A 14,745-nucleotide genomic window follows, 5' to 3' on the forward strand; every position below is an offset into this window, starting at 1 on the left:
AAATATTTGACAGTGAGAGTGGTGTTGCAGTGGGGATCCTGCAACACGCATATATCAAACCAGGAGTCCCGTGGAAAGGAAACATATATGGACAGACAGATTCTTGATAGCTGTTTCAGAGAGATGTTTATTTCTCCAGCCGCATGGCCGGGGCTCTGCTGAGGAACTGTTCCAGTCACAGGACCGAGGGTCCTTCTGCCCGCGCAGGGAACACAAACCAACCAATGGGAACGAGGCTGAGCAGGGACAGGGTAGCCCCGTGTCTGTGCCCTCAGGGCCCCTCTCCCAGGGCTACACGGCAGGGGAGGGACCCCAACACCTCACCCGTTTTATTTTAATAAAAGGAGAATGAAAACAACTGGATAAACATAACAAGAACAGTTTCAAAACAAAACAAGCCACCCTCCTGAGTCTTTAAATGTCCAAACAGATTCTCTGGAACATCTTAGGGCTGACAGAAGGGAGACAGAATTCTCTGAGCATGCTTTGTGGGGAAACTGAGGCAGGAGAGGGTTTAACTTCTTCCCTCCCCCTTTTCATCCCCCACTCGGCATTGGAAAGGGATTTTTGGGGAAACAATTGGCAAAAGCATGGTTTTGTGAGGGAAACCATGGGTGAAAAAACGGATTGGGAATACACTGGGGGTAATAGGACATAGGGTAAAAGGGAAAGGTGGGATTAGGAAAGGGAAACTGTAGGGGGGGCTTACAATGGAGATACTGTCTAACATGACTACGATTTTTTGCATATATACTGCCTTTTACAGGAACACCATCAGGCCCAGTGACCTGCGATGCTTGTAACCCTTTTCTCCCTAGTACAATATTAAATTCCACCACCTCTCCATCTCCCAAGCTTGGGATGCATTTTTCAGGGTTATTCTTTTTAATAGCAGTTCTATGCACGAATATGTCTTGCTGGTTGTCACACCTTGTTATAAAACCATAATTTTGCTTAACATTATACCATTTTACTATCCCTAAGGTCTTAGTTGCTATGATCTTTTCCTTTTTCCGAGTGGCTGCTGTTTTCTGTCTCGCTGCGTCTTTGCTGTCTCTTTCGGTCGCTCCCGTGTTGGAATTGTCGGGGCTGCTCGTGCCTGCGCGCTCTTCCCGGGGTCGCGTTCGGGGCCATGCGGGCCGGGCCGGGCCGTGCCGCTCAGTTCTCCGTCCGTCGCCTCCTCTGGTCGCAGCTTCGCTGCCGCTGTCGGGCGCTGCACCCACGTCTCGGCCGGGCCCCCGAGCGATGACTCCCCCGCGCCCTGTTCCAGCGCGCGTCTCGGCTGGGCGCGGCTCCGTTCCACCGCCATCGCCGCCAGCCGCCGCCCGCGCGCCGCCCCTCTCGGCCGGGCATTCACGGGACTCGCTCCACCACGCACTGCACGCGGCCGTGCGGGTCCCGCCGGGTCCCGCCGCTCCCACCGCGCCTCGCTCCGCCACCGACACTGCGGCTCGCGTGGCTCCGCCCGCGCGCAGGAACTGCCTCGCCGCCGCTCGCAGAGCGCTCGGTGCACGTGGCCTGGGCCGCACGGTCCCTGCGCCACGCTTCCCTTCGCCAGGACACAGCTGACATTGCTCAACAGTCTCGGTAACTAAATAATATTCACGAAAATATTCTTCCATCGGCATATATTTTGACTCCAGTATTAACTGTGTCCAAACGGTTTTCCAAAAGCCCTTGGTAAGAATTAAATCCCAAGAAACATAGAAAAAGTTCTTAAACAACCATGCCAGGAAGTGTTTCAGTTCTTTTTGAGCTTGAATCAAGCTAAAATTTACAAATCGTTGTTCAAGAATCATTTTAAGTTTAAGATAAATGTCCATATGCGGCTCTGAGAGCCAAGAGTCTTCCCACGGTTCCTCCATAGTTTAGATATGGAATAGCAAAGCAAAACCAAGAAGAGGAATCCAAAGTTTCCAGGGTTTACTCACACAAATCAGTCGCTTAGGGATCGGGGATCGTTCTGCTCACAAATCTCCACCATTTGTTGCAGTGGGGATCCTGCAACACGCATATATCAAACCAGGAGTCCCGTGGAAAGGAAACATATATGGACAGACAGATTCTTGATAGCTGTTTCAGAGAGATGTTTATTTCTCCAGCCGCATGGCCGGGGCTCTGCTGAGGAACTGTTCCAGTCACAGGACCGAGGGTCCTTCTGCCCGCGCAGGGAACACAAACCAACCAATGGGAACGAGGCTGAGCAGGGACAGGGTAGCCCCGTGTCTGTGCCCTCAGGGCCCCTCTCCCAGGGCTACACGGCAGGGGAGGGACCCCAACAGAGTGGCACAGAACTGCAGCTGTGCAAGCCAGAGAACGATGCTCCATCCCAAAATTCTTCAAGGTCAGGAGGTTTGTGCCAACCCCTCCACTCCCCAAGGATGGAATTCCTGTTGTGGGGGTTCTCTGATGTGCTGCGTGACCTCACAAAGCTTCTGGCCAGAATGTCTGCTGGGGGCCAGCCAGGCTGCTGCAGTGGCAGTGACCTCACAGCCATCACCATTCCAGCCCTGTCCCCTGGGCCTGGCTCTCCCCTTTCCTCTCTCCTGGTCTTGTCTCTGCAGGGATGAGTGGTTTTGTGATGAACACCTTGTCCCCAAGATATTCCTGAGACCAATCATTTGTCAGTCAGGCCCATGTCACAGCAGTGACCTCATATTCAACTCGCTAAACTCCTCATCTCTGCTGGAGCCCACATTGAGCAGCCAAAGCCAGCCCCTGCTCTGGCCTTTCCCTCTGCCCTGCCCCAGGGCCTGACAGAGCCAGGCGGCCGCAGGTGACCTTGAGGTTGTGCAGGGCTCAGGCACAAGGGCTGTGCCAGACTCAGTGCTGAGCTCACACTCTGTGGGGTGGAGCAGAGCCCAGCCAGAATCACCCCCTGAAGGAGCAGCTCTGCAGTGGTGGCCACTGGGCCGGCTTGGCCAGGGAGGCTTCTGGCCATGCCCTGCAAGGAGCTGCTGCTGCCAAGGTGCCTTTGGTGTCTCAGGCTCTCCCTGGCACAGCTCCCACTCCGGCACTCTGCACTGAGGCCTTCAATGTCTTGGGCTGGCCTGGGGCTCCTCCTGCAGCAGGGTCTGCCCTGGTCATGGCACAGGAAAGGCAGTTCCTGCTGGAGCAGGAGGCTCTGCCTGGAATGGGCTCAAACAGCTCCAACAAGGCCCTGTTTGCAGAGCCCCCAGTGGGGAATGCAGAAGGGAGGTCCCGCTGCTTTTGGGGTGAAGAATGCAGAACCCAGCCTGACTCCTCCATTTCAAAGTTCAACATCCTCAGAGGGAGCTGCAGCTGTGGCAGAGCTGGTAAAATCCCTGGAGAAAGGAACAACCAACCAAGTGACGCCACTGAGAGCTTCTCCAGAGCTGTGGAGTTGGCACAGCCTGGGCACATCTGACTGACAGGGCAGCACGTCAGACTAGAAAAGCCCCGTCCCAAATTTTAACGGCAACGTCTTCTGACATTTCCCTTCTTGGGGGTGGTGGAGATCCCTCCCTGGAGTGGGGACACTCCTCAAGGTCACTGCTCAAGGCCGAGTCACAGACATTTGCCCACGGTCATTGATCTGGGTGAGTGACATCAATCTCTGCTTAAGGACTGGTTTTGCTTTAATACAAGTGCTTCAAAATTGCGTCCTAGAGCACTAGATTGTAATAGTTGTTACAGCTCCTATACTGTGCAGTACATAATTCTGATTGAGATCTTTTTCTCTAATCATGAGGGTAATCAATTAGATCTGTATTTATATAAATAGATCTGGTTTGCTGTTACTCATCCCGTGGGACAATTTGCATAAAGCTTCAATTCCACCTGTCTAATCCTTGCCAAAAAAACCATAAACCCTTGCCAAAATCTGGGGCTGGGATTGGATCCGGCCGTTCCCAGGCTCCCCTCACTGAAGGAGTTTAGAAAGCCTGGGGGTCCTGGAGGGATTTGGGGATCTATGGGGAGTGTTTGGGGGGCCCTTCTGCACCTCATGACCCAATGGCAGCTTCTCTAATAAACATCACCTGAAGCTCCCACTCTGCCCATGGCAGGAACGTGTCTGTGACATCCCGGCTCTAGGGCAGCCTGGGGACTCCTGGATGTCACCATGGAACCCCTGTGAGTGTCCGTCACCTCACGGTTCTTTAGGAGCACGGGGATTTCACCACTGGACTCCTGTCACTGACTGCGACATCCCGGCTCCTTGTCAGCATACAGACACGTCTGTTGTCACCATGGAGCCCCTGTGAGTATGTGTGAGCTCATGGCCCTTTGGAAGAAGACACCCTTTGCATTTCACATGAAGCCCCTGTGACCGGGTCTTTAGCAGCCCAGAGACCCCTGAGATGTCACTGTGGAGCCCCTGCGCTTGTCTGTGAGCTCTCAGCTTCTGAGCCGGCTGAAGACAACTGTGATGTCACCGTGGAGTCCCTGTGGCTGTGTGTGACTAATGCATCTTTAGGAGCCTAGAGACCCCTGGGATATCACCGTGGAGCCTCTGTCACTGCCAGTGACCTCGTGGCTCTTTAGCAGCCTGGAGACACTTGGAATGTCACCGTGGAGCCCTTGTGAGTACCTGTGACAGATCAATGCCCCAGCAACATGAAGTCCCCTGGGATGTCACCATGCAATGGCTTTGACTGCCTCTGACCCCACGGCTTTTTATCATCCCAGGAAAAGCCTGGGATGTCACCACGGAACCCCTTTGACTGCTTGTGCCGTGGTTTAGGAATGATATTCCCCCATTTCATGCTCCTACTAAAACCGTGGCGCCTCTCACTCCCCTACTGCCTCCCATGGAAAGCACAAAAGACAAAGATCCTGGGCTGGGATAAGAACAATTTACTGGGAACAGCAATGAGATAAGGAACAAACAGGAAGGGCAACAATATTGATAACAGAAGGGATAAGACAAAGAAGTTACTTACAGGGAAAACTGCAACACCACCAACCCTGCCGCTGTGTTCACCCAGATGCCTGTGGAAAACCAGAAAAAGGAGATCACCATCCAGGTGTCTTCCCAATGTGGATCACCAGGAATGTGGGTCACCAGCTCTCTTTGCAAAGTGGGTTCTCTGACGGGGAATGAAGTTGGGGCAGCGGACAAAGCTTTTCCTGCAGTTGGGGCGGTCCCAGGGCTTCCTTTACCGGTGGCTCCGTCGGTGTTTAGTCAAGTGAGAGCTCTGGATGAAGCTCTTCCCACACTCAGGACACTTGTAGGGCCTCTCCCCAGTGTGGATGCGCTGATGGGGGACGAGGCTAGAGTTGCGGCAGAAGCCCTTCCCACAGTCGGGGCAGCGGAAGGGCCTCTCATCTGTGTGAACCCGCTGATGCAGGAGGAGAGTGGAGCTGTCCCGACACCTCTTGCCACACTCAGGACACTCGTAGGGCTTCTCCCCGGTGTGGATCCTCTGGTGGTGAATCAGGGCCAAGCTCCTGCTGAACCTCATCCCACATTCCCCACACTTGTAGGGCCGTTCCCCTGTGTGGGTCATCTGGTGGCGGATCAGGCTGGAGCTGACATTGAAGTCCTTCCCACATTCCAAGCACTTGTAGGGCCGTTCCCCGGTATGGATCCTCTCGTGGCGGATCAGGTCAGACTTCCAGCGGAAGCTCTTCCCACATTCACCACACTCATAGGGCTTCTCCCTATCATGAAGCTGCTCATGGACCACTAGGTCTGAGCTCTGGCTGGAGCTGCAGCTGCCATCCCGGCACAGGGTGGGTCTTTCCTCCTTGGAGCACCCTGGGCTGGGTTTGGAGCCCCTCTTTGTGTGGGATCTTTGGGGCTTTTCCTTCCCGTTGGATTCCTGTGATGTGGAGCCACTCAAAACGACCTCTTCCACAAGACTCTGTCGGGGGAATTTGCCCTTCCTGGTCTCCATCCTCAGCTCATTGTCTGGGGGAGGAAGGACAAAGAGAGGATGGGATTTGCTTCCATGTCAGAGGGAAGGGGAAGGAGATCCCCCAGTTCATCTTTGGCAGGATAGCGTCGGCAGCAGGGTTGTCCTGCAGCCAGGGGTGATGCTGGGCTGAGAGATGGAGCAGAAGAGAGGGGGAAAGGGGCAGTGACTTCCGCCTCACCTGTCTGGCTGTCCTGGGGCATCTTCCTCTTCCTCACAGCTTTCTCCTCCATCCGGCCAAGGTTTGGGAATGGGAACTCCTGCAATGGGGAAAAACAAGGTGTGAGCGCATTGGGTTGGGCGTTCCTCCTGCCCAAGTCCATCTCTAGAAGTCACCGGGCCTCTGGTGTCCATAAAAACCTCCAAAACACCAAGATTCAGTTCAAAAGAAGCCTCCTGCGAGTTCCCCCTCTCTGGTCCCTCTACTTTGAGCTTCTGGGGGCTCCCTCGTGTCCCTGCTGCTGGGGGTCCTGAATGTATTGGGTTTCCCCCACCTGCTTGGTCCCCACCCACCCCAGGCTGCCTGGCGTCCCTGGAATTCCAAGGCTCCCCCCACTTTGGTCTCCAAACTTGGAGATCCTTTGTGTCCCTCTTCTCTGGCATCCCCTCACTTAGGAATGCTGGGGGGCTTTGGGAGTCCTGGGGTCCCTTCTCCCCTTATTCTCTGCTTCAGGGAGCCAGGGCTCCAAGGCATCCCCCCTTTCCCACTTCAGGGTCCTGGCAATCCTTGAGGTCCCCCCTCTCTGAGGTCCCCACTTCAGGGTGCAGGCAATCACAGGGTTCACCCTCTCCACATTCCCTCTCCTCCAGATTGCTGGGGTTCCCCCAGTCCCGATATTGTTCCTCTCTGCTCTCCTCCCTCTGCGGGTCCCAAGGTGCCCCTGCTCTGGCTCTTCTGGGGGGTCCCACAACCCCCTGGCTCTGGGCTGAAAGCAGCAGTGCCTGACCCAGGAAGGCCAACTCTCACTGCGGGGTAGGGACCTGGCATCCCCCCGCCCACCTTGGGGGCTCTGCTGGCAGCAGCTACCAGGACTGCCAGAAAAACCCTTCCTGGGGACACCCCAGCATCCCCCAGAGGCTCTTTTCACCTCAGCTTTGGAGTCCTGCAAGCTCCAAACAGCCCCTCCCAAAAAACACTGTGCTGCTTTTAAGGGAAACTGGCAGGAGAAATGAACCCGCCTCAACCACCTCAAGAGAGAGTTCCGGTCGGGCTCACAATTCATTAAAGAGATTACAATAAACACAGCAATCAAGAGAAAACTGGTTTAAGCCACAAAGACTGAGTACAACCTGGCACCGTGCTGGTCAGAGTGATGGTGGAGATCCTACCACGTGGTGGTCACAGTCTTGTCAAAAGTGCTGGTCCTGTGGAAGTTCTGCTCCTCCTCTGGATCCCTTGAGCAGCAGTGGTTTCCTAGTTCCCCCAAGCCAGGTTTTATATGCTCAGGTTCAGGTGGAAATGCTCAGTACCTCCCCCAGGTCAGGGAGGTTCACAATGGAATGATGTCATTCTCTGAGTCACAGGGTATTTTGGGAGTCCTTGATTGTCTAAGTCCTTGCAGCTGCCCATTCTGCTGGTGGATAATGACCAATTAGCAGAGAAGTCCCCTCAGGCTGGGTGTGACTGCTGGTTGTTGTGGGTTTGTTTTTCTTTTCAGGAATTTTGTCCCATCTGAAAGGAAGAGGCAGTGAGGGCAGGGGGTTGCCCAGGAGACAATTAGGGGCAATTAGGAAACAAAAGAAATGGCCACGCCTCCTCACATACCATGGTGATGGCTCAGCCAGAGAAACCAGAGTTTGGAAGTGGTGGCTGGGGAGTGAGCTCTCTGGCTGGGGGGTTGGTTCTCAGCAATGGCAGAGATCCCATGAGAGGTTGGGGGCAAACCGAGACTTTGCTGATGTGTGGGGTCTGGGCTCTGCTCCCTTTGCTCGACAATCGGAGGCACAGCGGTCACCTGTGGTGCTCGCAGTGGGTGCCTGTCCTTACCAAGATGGGGCTGCACTGTGCCTTGCTCTTGGCGTCTGCCCCCTTGTTTTACTGCTTCTCCTGGCTGCCAACACCAACTGCTGCTCAATCAGATCTGCTGCCTTCACCACTTCTGCCAGCTGCCGGTGAGTGACGCTGAGGTCCAGTGCTGCCTGATCGGACCTGCCTGCCTTTGCTGTTTGCTGCCCGCTGCCGGGGTTGGTGCTGAGACACATTGCTGTCCCGTGAGGCTGCAAAAGGAGAGCTGTCCCCTGTGCCCTCTTGCCCCAGCTGCCACTGCCAGCTGGAGAGGCTGCTGCGTGGAGTTACAGAGGAAGCTGCCGCTGCTGCATCGCGTGAGCAAGAATGCTGAGAAGCGTGGAAGAAAGCTGATTACACAGGATCTGAAAACAGGAAAGGCGTCCTGTTTGTCAGGCTGCAAGCCTTCAGAAAAGAATGACAAACTGTCAAGACAACAGATTTATTAGGGGACTGTAACTGGTTTTTGAGCGAGCAGCTAAAACAGTTTCTCACACTCAAAAGTATGAACGCTCTCTAACTTTACAATAAACCCAATTCACTTACACCTACCTTGTGTCTCTCGCATCCATACATCACAATACCCAACCCGTCATCCTTCATGCTCAAGTACAAGATGGCATCACAGGTACCTGCAGGTAAGTGCAGCCATTCCGTGAGGGTTGATCAAACTTTTAGGTCAAGGGCCTTGAGGAACCCTGCTTTCAGCTCTGAATGGTCAGCCAGGTAGGTCACTTGAGGAATGGTATATGTTTTTGGGCTATCCATTTTTTGATTCCTAGAGTTTGAAGAGGGACTTTACCAATTCACTGTAACCAGAATGTGAGTTTTGTAGATAGGATGCATTTTGCTACACCAATCCAAGGGTCAATCTGCAGGCCCAGATCTTTTTCAGAGTCACCGGGGCCGGTCATGTTCGGACTGTGCCGGTGATGGTCCAAGCAGTGCAGTTGTTGATGCTAGAAGAGTCCTTTGTTTGCTTGATGGAAAAGCCGTGGCACTCTTCCCCTTGTGTTTTGAGACCGGGGAGATTGCAGAAGGTCTCTAATATCTTGATGTTCTGCTTCATGTTTTCCCAGGAATCGCTCAATAAGACCAGATCGTCTGCAAATGCCATCGCTGTGACGCTGTTCATTCCCCAGTGGTACCCTCTGCCACTCTCTTCCAGCTTGCAAAAGGCAACATTGGGTTGCCCTGTTTGACTCACACCTGGATCTGGATGTGGTCTGTCTGTGTTTTCTTTGTGGGGATATATGTACAAATGTTCTCATACATATTGCTCACCAAGCTGATGACATGAGGCTCCACTTCCCTTTGCTGCAGACCATGTAGGATGTGCTGGTGGCTGACGGTGTCAAAAGCCTTAGTGATGTCCACAAATACAACCCCCAGCGGTTTGTGATATTTTTTGGCAGACCGAATTACTGTTTGCAGGAGTTTCACATTTTCAGAGCATCCTGCCATTCTTATAAAGCCTCTTTGCCTTGGGTTGAGGGAGCATGCTTTAGTCGACCTTGCTGTTAATATTCTGGAGAACAGTCTTAACAGGATGGAGCCAATCATGATGGGTCTCCAGTTATTAATGTCTTGGAAATGTTCTGGTTTGGTTGACTTTGGTGTTAATACAGTCCTGCATCCCCTCACCATGTCCGAGATTTTACCTGCTGTTAACCAAAGGTTGAATATCTCCATGGTCTGGGAAAACTCAGGGTCTGTCTTCTCGAGGTCCTTTAGGGTAATCCCGTCTGGACCAGGAGCTCAGCTTTTGCTCATCTCCTGCACAGTCTTCTCAGTTTCTTTGGCTGTAATTAAGTCCCTGGAAGCGCTATTGTCAGCTTTCCCATTGAATTTGCAAGTTCCCAAGGCTCTTAAACTTTCCAGGTGTTTCCCATCTGTCTTTAAATGCCACACAAATTTCACTGGGTAGAATTTTGCAGGACAGGCATTCAATGTCATGCAGAGTAATCTTGGCTGATTTCCCCCAATCTAGATGGAATAGGTGCTGGAAGTGCACCTCTCCTGATTGCTCTCTTAGTCAGCCACTTCTGGCAAGGTCTTCAGAAGATTTCTTCCTGGGTCCCTGCTTTGTTCTTATCTCGGGCTGCTGTTCTTATCTTGGGCTGATGTTCTTATCTGGCTTATCATATTGATGCATCTGAAGCAGCCCTGGGCTGACTCATTGACCAGTGATGTCATCTGCTGGCCATTAAGTACCTGCTTGAATGCCCATGGGAAGGAGTTGAGTTTCCCAGCTGAAAGACTTTGACTGAAAGTTCTCTGATAATGGGCCCGCAGCTGCCCTTCCCTCTGCTGGTTGATGTTCCCAGCTGCTCCTCCTCATTATCTGGCCAATGACTCATCCCAGCTGCTGTTCCCATGCCCACAGCTGGTTCCCTGGGCAGCAATCTCCTCTTATCACTCATCTGCTTCCCTGTCTTGGACAGAATGTGTTTGGCAATGAGTTTACTGATGGTTTTGTTTCCCCAAAACTGAGCCTTCAACCTTATCAGCAGATGCTCTTCCTCCTTAGACCAACACCTTTTGTGGGCGAAACATGGATTTAAAAGAAACATAAAGAGTTTAGTTATAGGCTAGCTGTGTTGCAATTAGTTAGAAGAGGAAGGAATTTGGGCCCAGCTAGAGTTAATTAAAATGGTTAAGAGAGCTGGACCTGAAACAGTTTTCAAGATGTTAGGAATTGCTTATGGAATAATTGCTGATCTGTCATTTGTATGTTTGCTTAGCTGTGCTTAGAATGAGGAACAGAAACATTGATAAGTTGGTCTGGGCAACAGGAACAATTACCAATTTCCTCCCTCTGTGGGAACCTATTCAAAAGTCACGCAAGAGGAAACTTAGAGATGTGGGTGGGGATGTTGCTGGCAGGTTGTTCTCCAGCTCAGGAGGCAATGTTTCCAATGTTCCTTCCCTCTCCTTGCTGCTTTTTCCCCCGTTGTTTAGTACAAAAAGTCTCGGGAGACAGCTGTCTTCTTCCACACTTGGTTGAGGTTTAAGATGTTCTTACACCTCCCATAGCCTGGGAAAACCCTCCCAAACCGTAGGAAAACGAACACACTCCTTAGTGTCAAACACACCCGATGTGTAAAACTCCAGTGTCACCAGTTCAAATGCATTTTCTGCTAAGTTAGGGAGGCCAGATGGTAAATTTAGAGAACACAGGTAGGCCCTGTTTTTACACAAGGAATCTAGATTAAAAGTTTTAGATGCCAGATCCACCCAATCAAAATGGGAAGTTTGGGTGCTGGTCAATGCCTGGTACAGGTTTATCGATGGACACATTTTAGAGATCCGGATAGTTAAAGTGTCCAAAATTTTAGGAGAGGAGGAATAAGATCGGCAGTAGACCCCTCAATAAATTACCAAATCTTGCCAGGCACAAATCCATGGGCCAGAATTCGGGTAAAAAGCTGCACGGTCCTTACATAAAATTTGTTTAACAGTTTAGCAGGAGATTGTTGACTGGAGATTCCAACGATACCATGCCGGGGCAGAAGTCGGCTTCGTTACACTTCAAAGGGCATACAGTGGTACCATGAGGAGGAGCGACCTTTGCAGCAGTGCCCACTTCGTAACAAGTATCTCCTCAGAAGATGGTAGTTACGCTGGCCGCTTACTCGCGCTTCATTGAATTTCTTCACTTTGACATTCAGAGCACTGGGCAGAAATCACATGGCGTCAACACCCGCCTCGGGCCTTCGCGATGCTTTGTTTTAATTAAACAGTCGGATTCCCCTGGTCCGCACCAGTTCTAAGCTGGCTGCTTGGCGCCGGCCGAGGCGGGGCGCCGGCCCGGGGACCCCATCCGGGGACCCTCTGCTGAGCAATTGGACCAGGTGGTGAAAACCATGTCCTGTCCCCCTCCAGTGGCATGAGGAGATGATGATCATCCCTGGAGGAATTGCCTGATCCCCTGTGAGCCCTGGGCCTTTTTCCTCAAATGCTCAATAAACCTCTTCAGCAAATTTACACTCCGTGTCCAGGTCTCTGTGTCCGTGTGTGTTTTCCAAAGGAAATTCCCCCAAATCTCAAAGAAGTTGATCCCCGAGGTGTTGTCCTGGCCCCCTGACCATCTGCAAATCCTGTCACTGTCTCACTGTCACCTCCACACATCTCTGAGCCTGCTGGCACCTCCCAGGTTTGCTCTGAACTCCTCCCTCCTGCTCCCCACCACCAGGTGTTTCCGAGGGTCCTTTCCCAAATAGGGCCACAGGAGGATTTTCTGCCAGGGCAGAAGTGAGACCTGTGGGATTTGGTCAGACAGTTTAAAACATGACCGTTTCTAAATGCTGGAAATCCAGAGGCTACAAAAAGGAAGTCTGCAGTTGGAATGGGCCATTATCCTCCTGCTTCCCGCTGCTCAGCTGGCCAAGCCCAACTCCAGAGGAGCAGATCATGGAAAGCAGAGCTGCAGGGAGTGTTGGAGACTCATTCCCAGAGAGAGAGGGAGAAAGAGTGAAGTAGGGACAAGAATTCCAATTGTTTTCTTGATCATAACCGCCACAAACAGCTCTGTACTCAGTGTGCAACATCCCGATGCTGAGGCACGTTCCTGGTTTTTCACCACAAATTGCATCATTTTGGAAACTGTCCCTGGATTACAACAAAACCACAGGCCAAAAATTGACTCCGTTTGCTTCCTACATCAGAAATCATTAAACCTCTACCAAGATGCGTTTCCCTGCAGCAGAAAAGGCCACTTGATTCCTTTTGTGCTGACTTTCTCCTGAGTTCACGACTTCAGATCAACTGAAAGTGTCCCGCTACCACCAAAGGTGGCCGCCAACAACCAGGATCCAACCCCCGAGTCACCATCAAACGCGCTGGAGCCGCGCCTTCCGCAGCCCAGCAGCAATTCCTGCCGCTGCCCCCTGCTCTGGGTCAGCCTGACGGGCATGGTTCTGGTGTGTGGGGCCAGCTCCCACAGGACACAGCGCTCAGACCCGCTCTGTGTCCCGCAGCTTGGGCATCTCAGGTGCTGCTCCACAGCTGCGGGGCCATTTCCCACTCTTTTTCCACCAAGGTTCCACCGCTGCTGCACTGAATGACAGAATCCCAGAATTAACCAGCTTGGAAAAGATCTGTGAGATCATCCAACACCACCTTGTCACCAGACCATGGCAGCAAGTGCCACATCCAGTCTTTCCTTGAATACCTCCAGGGACGGCGACTCCACCACCTCCCTGGGCAGCCCATTCCAATGCCCAATCACCCTTGCTGTGAAGAAACTCTTTCTAATCTCCAGCCTAAACCTCCTCTGCTGCAGCTCAAGGCTGTGTCCTCTTGTCCTGTCTCTGGTCCCTGGGAGAAGAGACCGAGCCCCACCTGGCTGCCCCCTCCTGTCAGGGAGTTGTAGAGAGTGAGAAGGTCCCCCCTGAGCCTCCTCTTCTCCAGGATAAACAACCCCAGCTCCCTCAGCTGCTGCTCACGGGACTTGCATTCCACCGCTGTTCCACTGTTGCTCCGTGGCTGCTGCTGCTGCTGCTGTTCCAGCGCAGCTGCAAAACCTCCCCTGGTGCTGCTCCCACTCCAGTGCTGCTCGTCTGTGACGCTGCGGGGCCTCCTGGAACCGTGGGGACATTGTGACACCGCGGGGACACATGGAAGCAAAGGAACCCTGTGCCACTCCAGGATCTTGTGGAATCCACAGGCCCTGGGGAGCTGTGGGGCCTCATGGAACCAAGGATCCATTGTGATCCCTGAGGGCCTCGTGGTTCCCAGGGAGCCTTGTGACACTGTGGGGCCTCATGGAACCAAAGATCCATTGTGACACTGCAGGGCCTCATAGAACCAAAGAGACCCTGGGACAATGTGAGACCTGATGGCAGAAAGGGGGAGCCTGTGACAATGTGGGGCCTCATGGAGCCAAGGCGACCCTGACATAATGTGGGACCTCGCAGCAGAAAGGGGACTCTGTAACAATGTGGGGCCTCGTGGAACCAAGGACCATTGTGACACCACAAGGGCTCATGGCACCAGAGGGATCCTGTGACACCGTGCGACCTCGTGGCCCAAAGGAGAACCTGTGACACTGTGGGGCCTCAGGGAATCAAGGGGACTCAGAGACACGGTGGGGGCTCCTGGTTCTCAGTCTCTTCTGACACTTGTCTCCATCTACACAGAAGCCAAACAGGGCAGCCTGAGCCTCTGCATCCAGAATATTCCTGTCTCCATGGCAGGATGCTCCTGCTCCCAGTGGTGCTGTGCGTTCCCTCTGCTCCCTGGGGGAATTGCATCCTACAAGACACAGCGACCACTCCGGTAGCCGACACCACAGGGCAGGGCCTCCTTCTGGGTGGCAGCAGAGACATCTTTCACTCCATCAGAATGCTCAGAGCCCCGTCCAATGTGGTCTGGAATGTTTCCAGGCATGGGGCATCCACCAGCTCGCTGGCAAATCTGTGCCAGTGTTTCACCACTCTCAGCATCAAGAATTTTCCTTATCTCTGCTCTGAACCCACTCTCTTTCAGTTGAAAACAATCTCCCCTTGTCCCCTTGACGAAGGCCCTCCGGAAACATTTCTCCACATGTTTCCGAGGAGGTGCTTTGAAGTCTGAAGGGTCACACTGGGGTGTCCCCACGGCCTTTTCTGCTCCAGGCTGAACAGGTCCAACTATCCCAGCCTGTCTCTGTCACAGAGCTGCTCCAGTCCCCCGAGCATCTTGGTGGCCTCCTCTGGAAGTGCTCCACGAGCTCCGAGTCTTTCCTGTGCTGAGGACCCTCTTGTCAATTGTTTTTACAGAAGACGCAGTCGCTAGGAGAGGGGAAACTCATCCTTCCTGAAATGCTGGCACAAGAGCAGGGACAGTTTCTGCAGGGCTGAGACACAGCCCCGAGGGAGG

This window comes from Corvus hawaiiensis, unplaced genomic scaffold, assembly GCF_020740725.1.
Source record: "Corvus hawaiiensis isolate bCorHaw1 unplaced genomic scaffold, bCorHaw1.pri.cur scaffold_32_ctg1, whole genome shotgun sequence".
Lineage (NCBI taxonomy): Eukaryota > Metazoa > Chordata > Aves > Passeriformes > Corvidae > Corvus > Corvus hawaiiensis.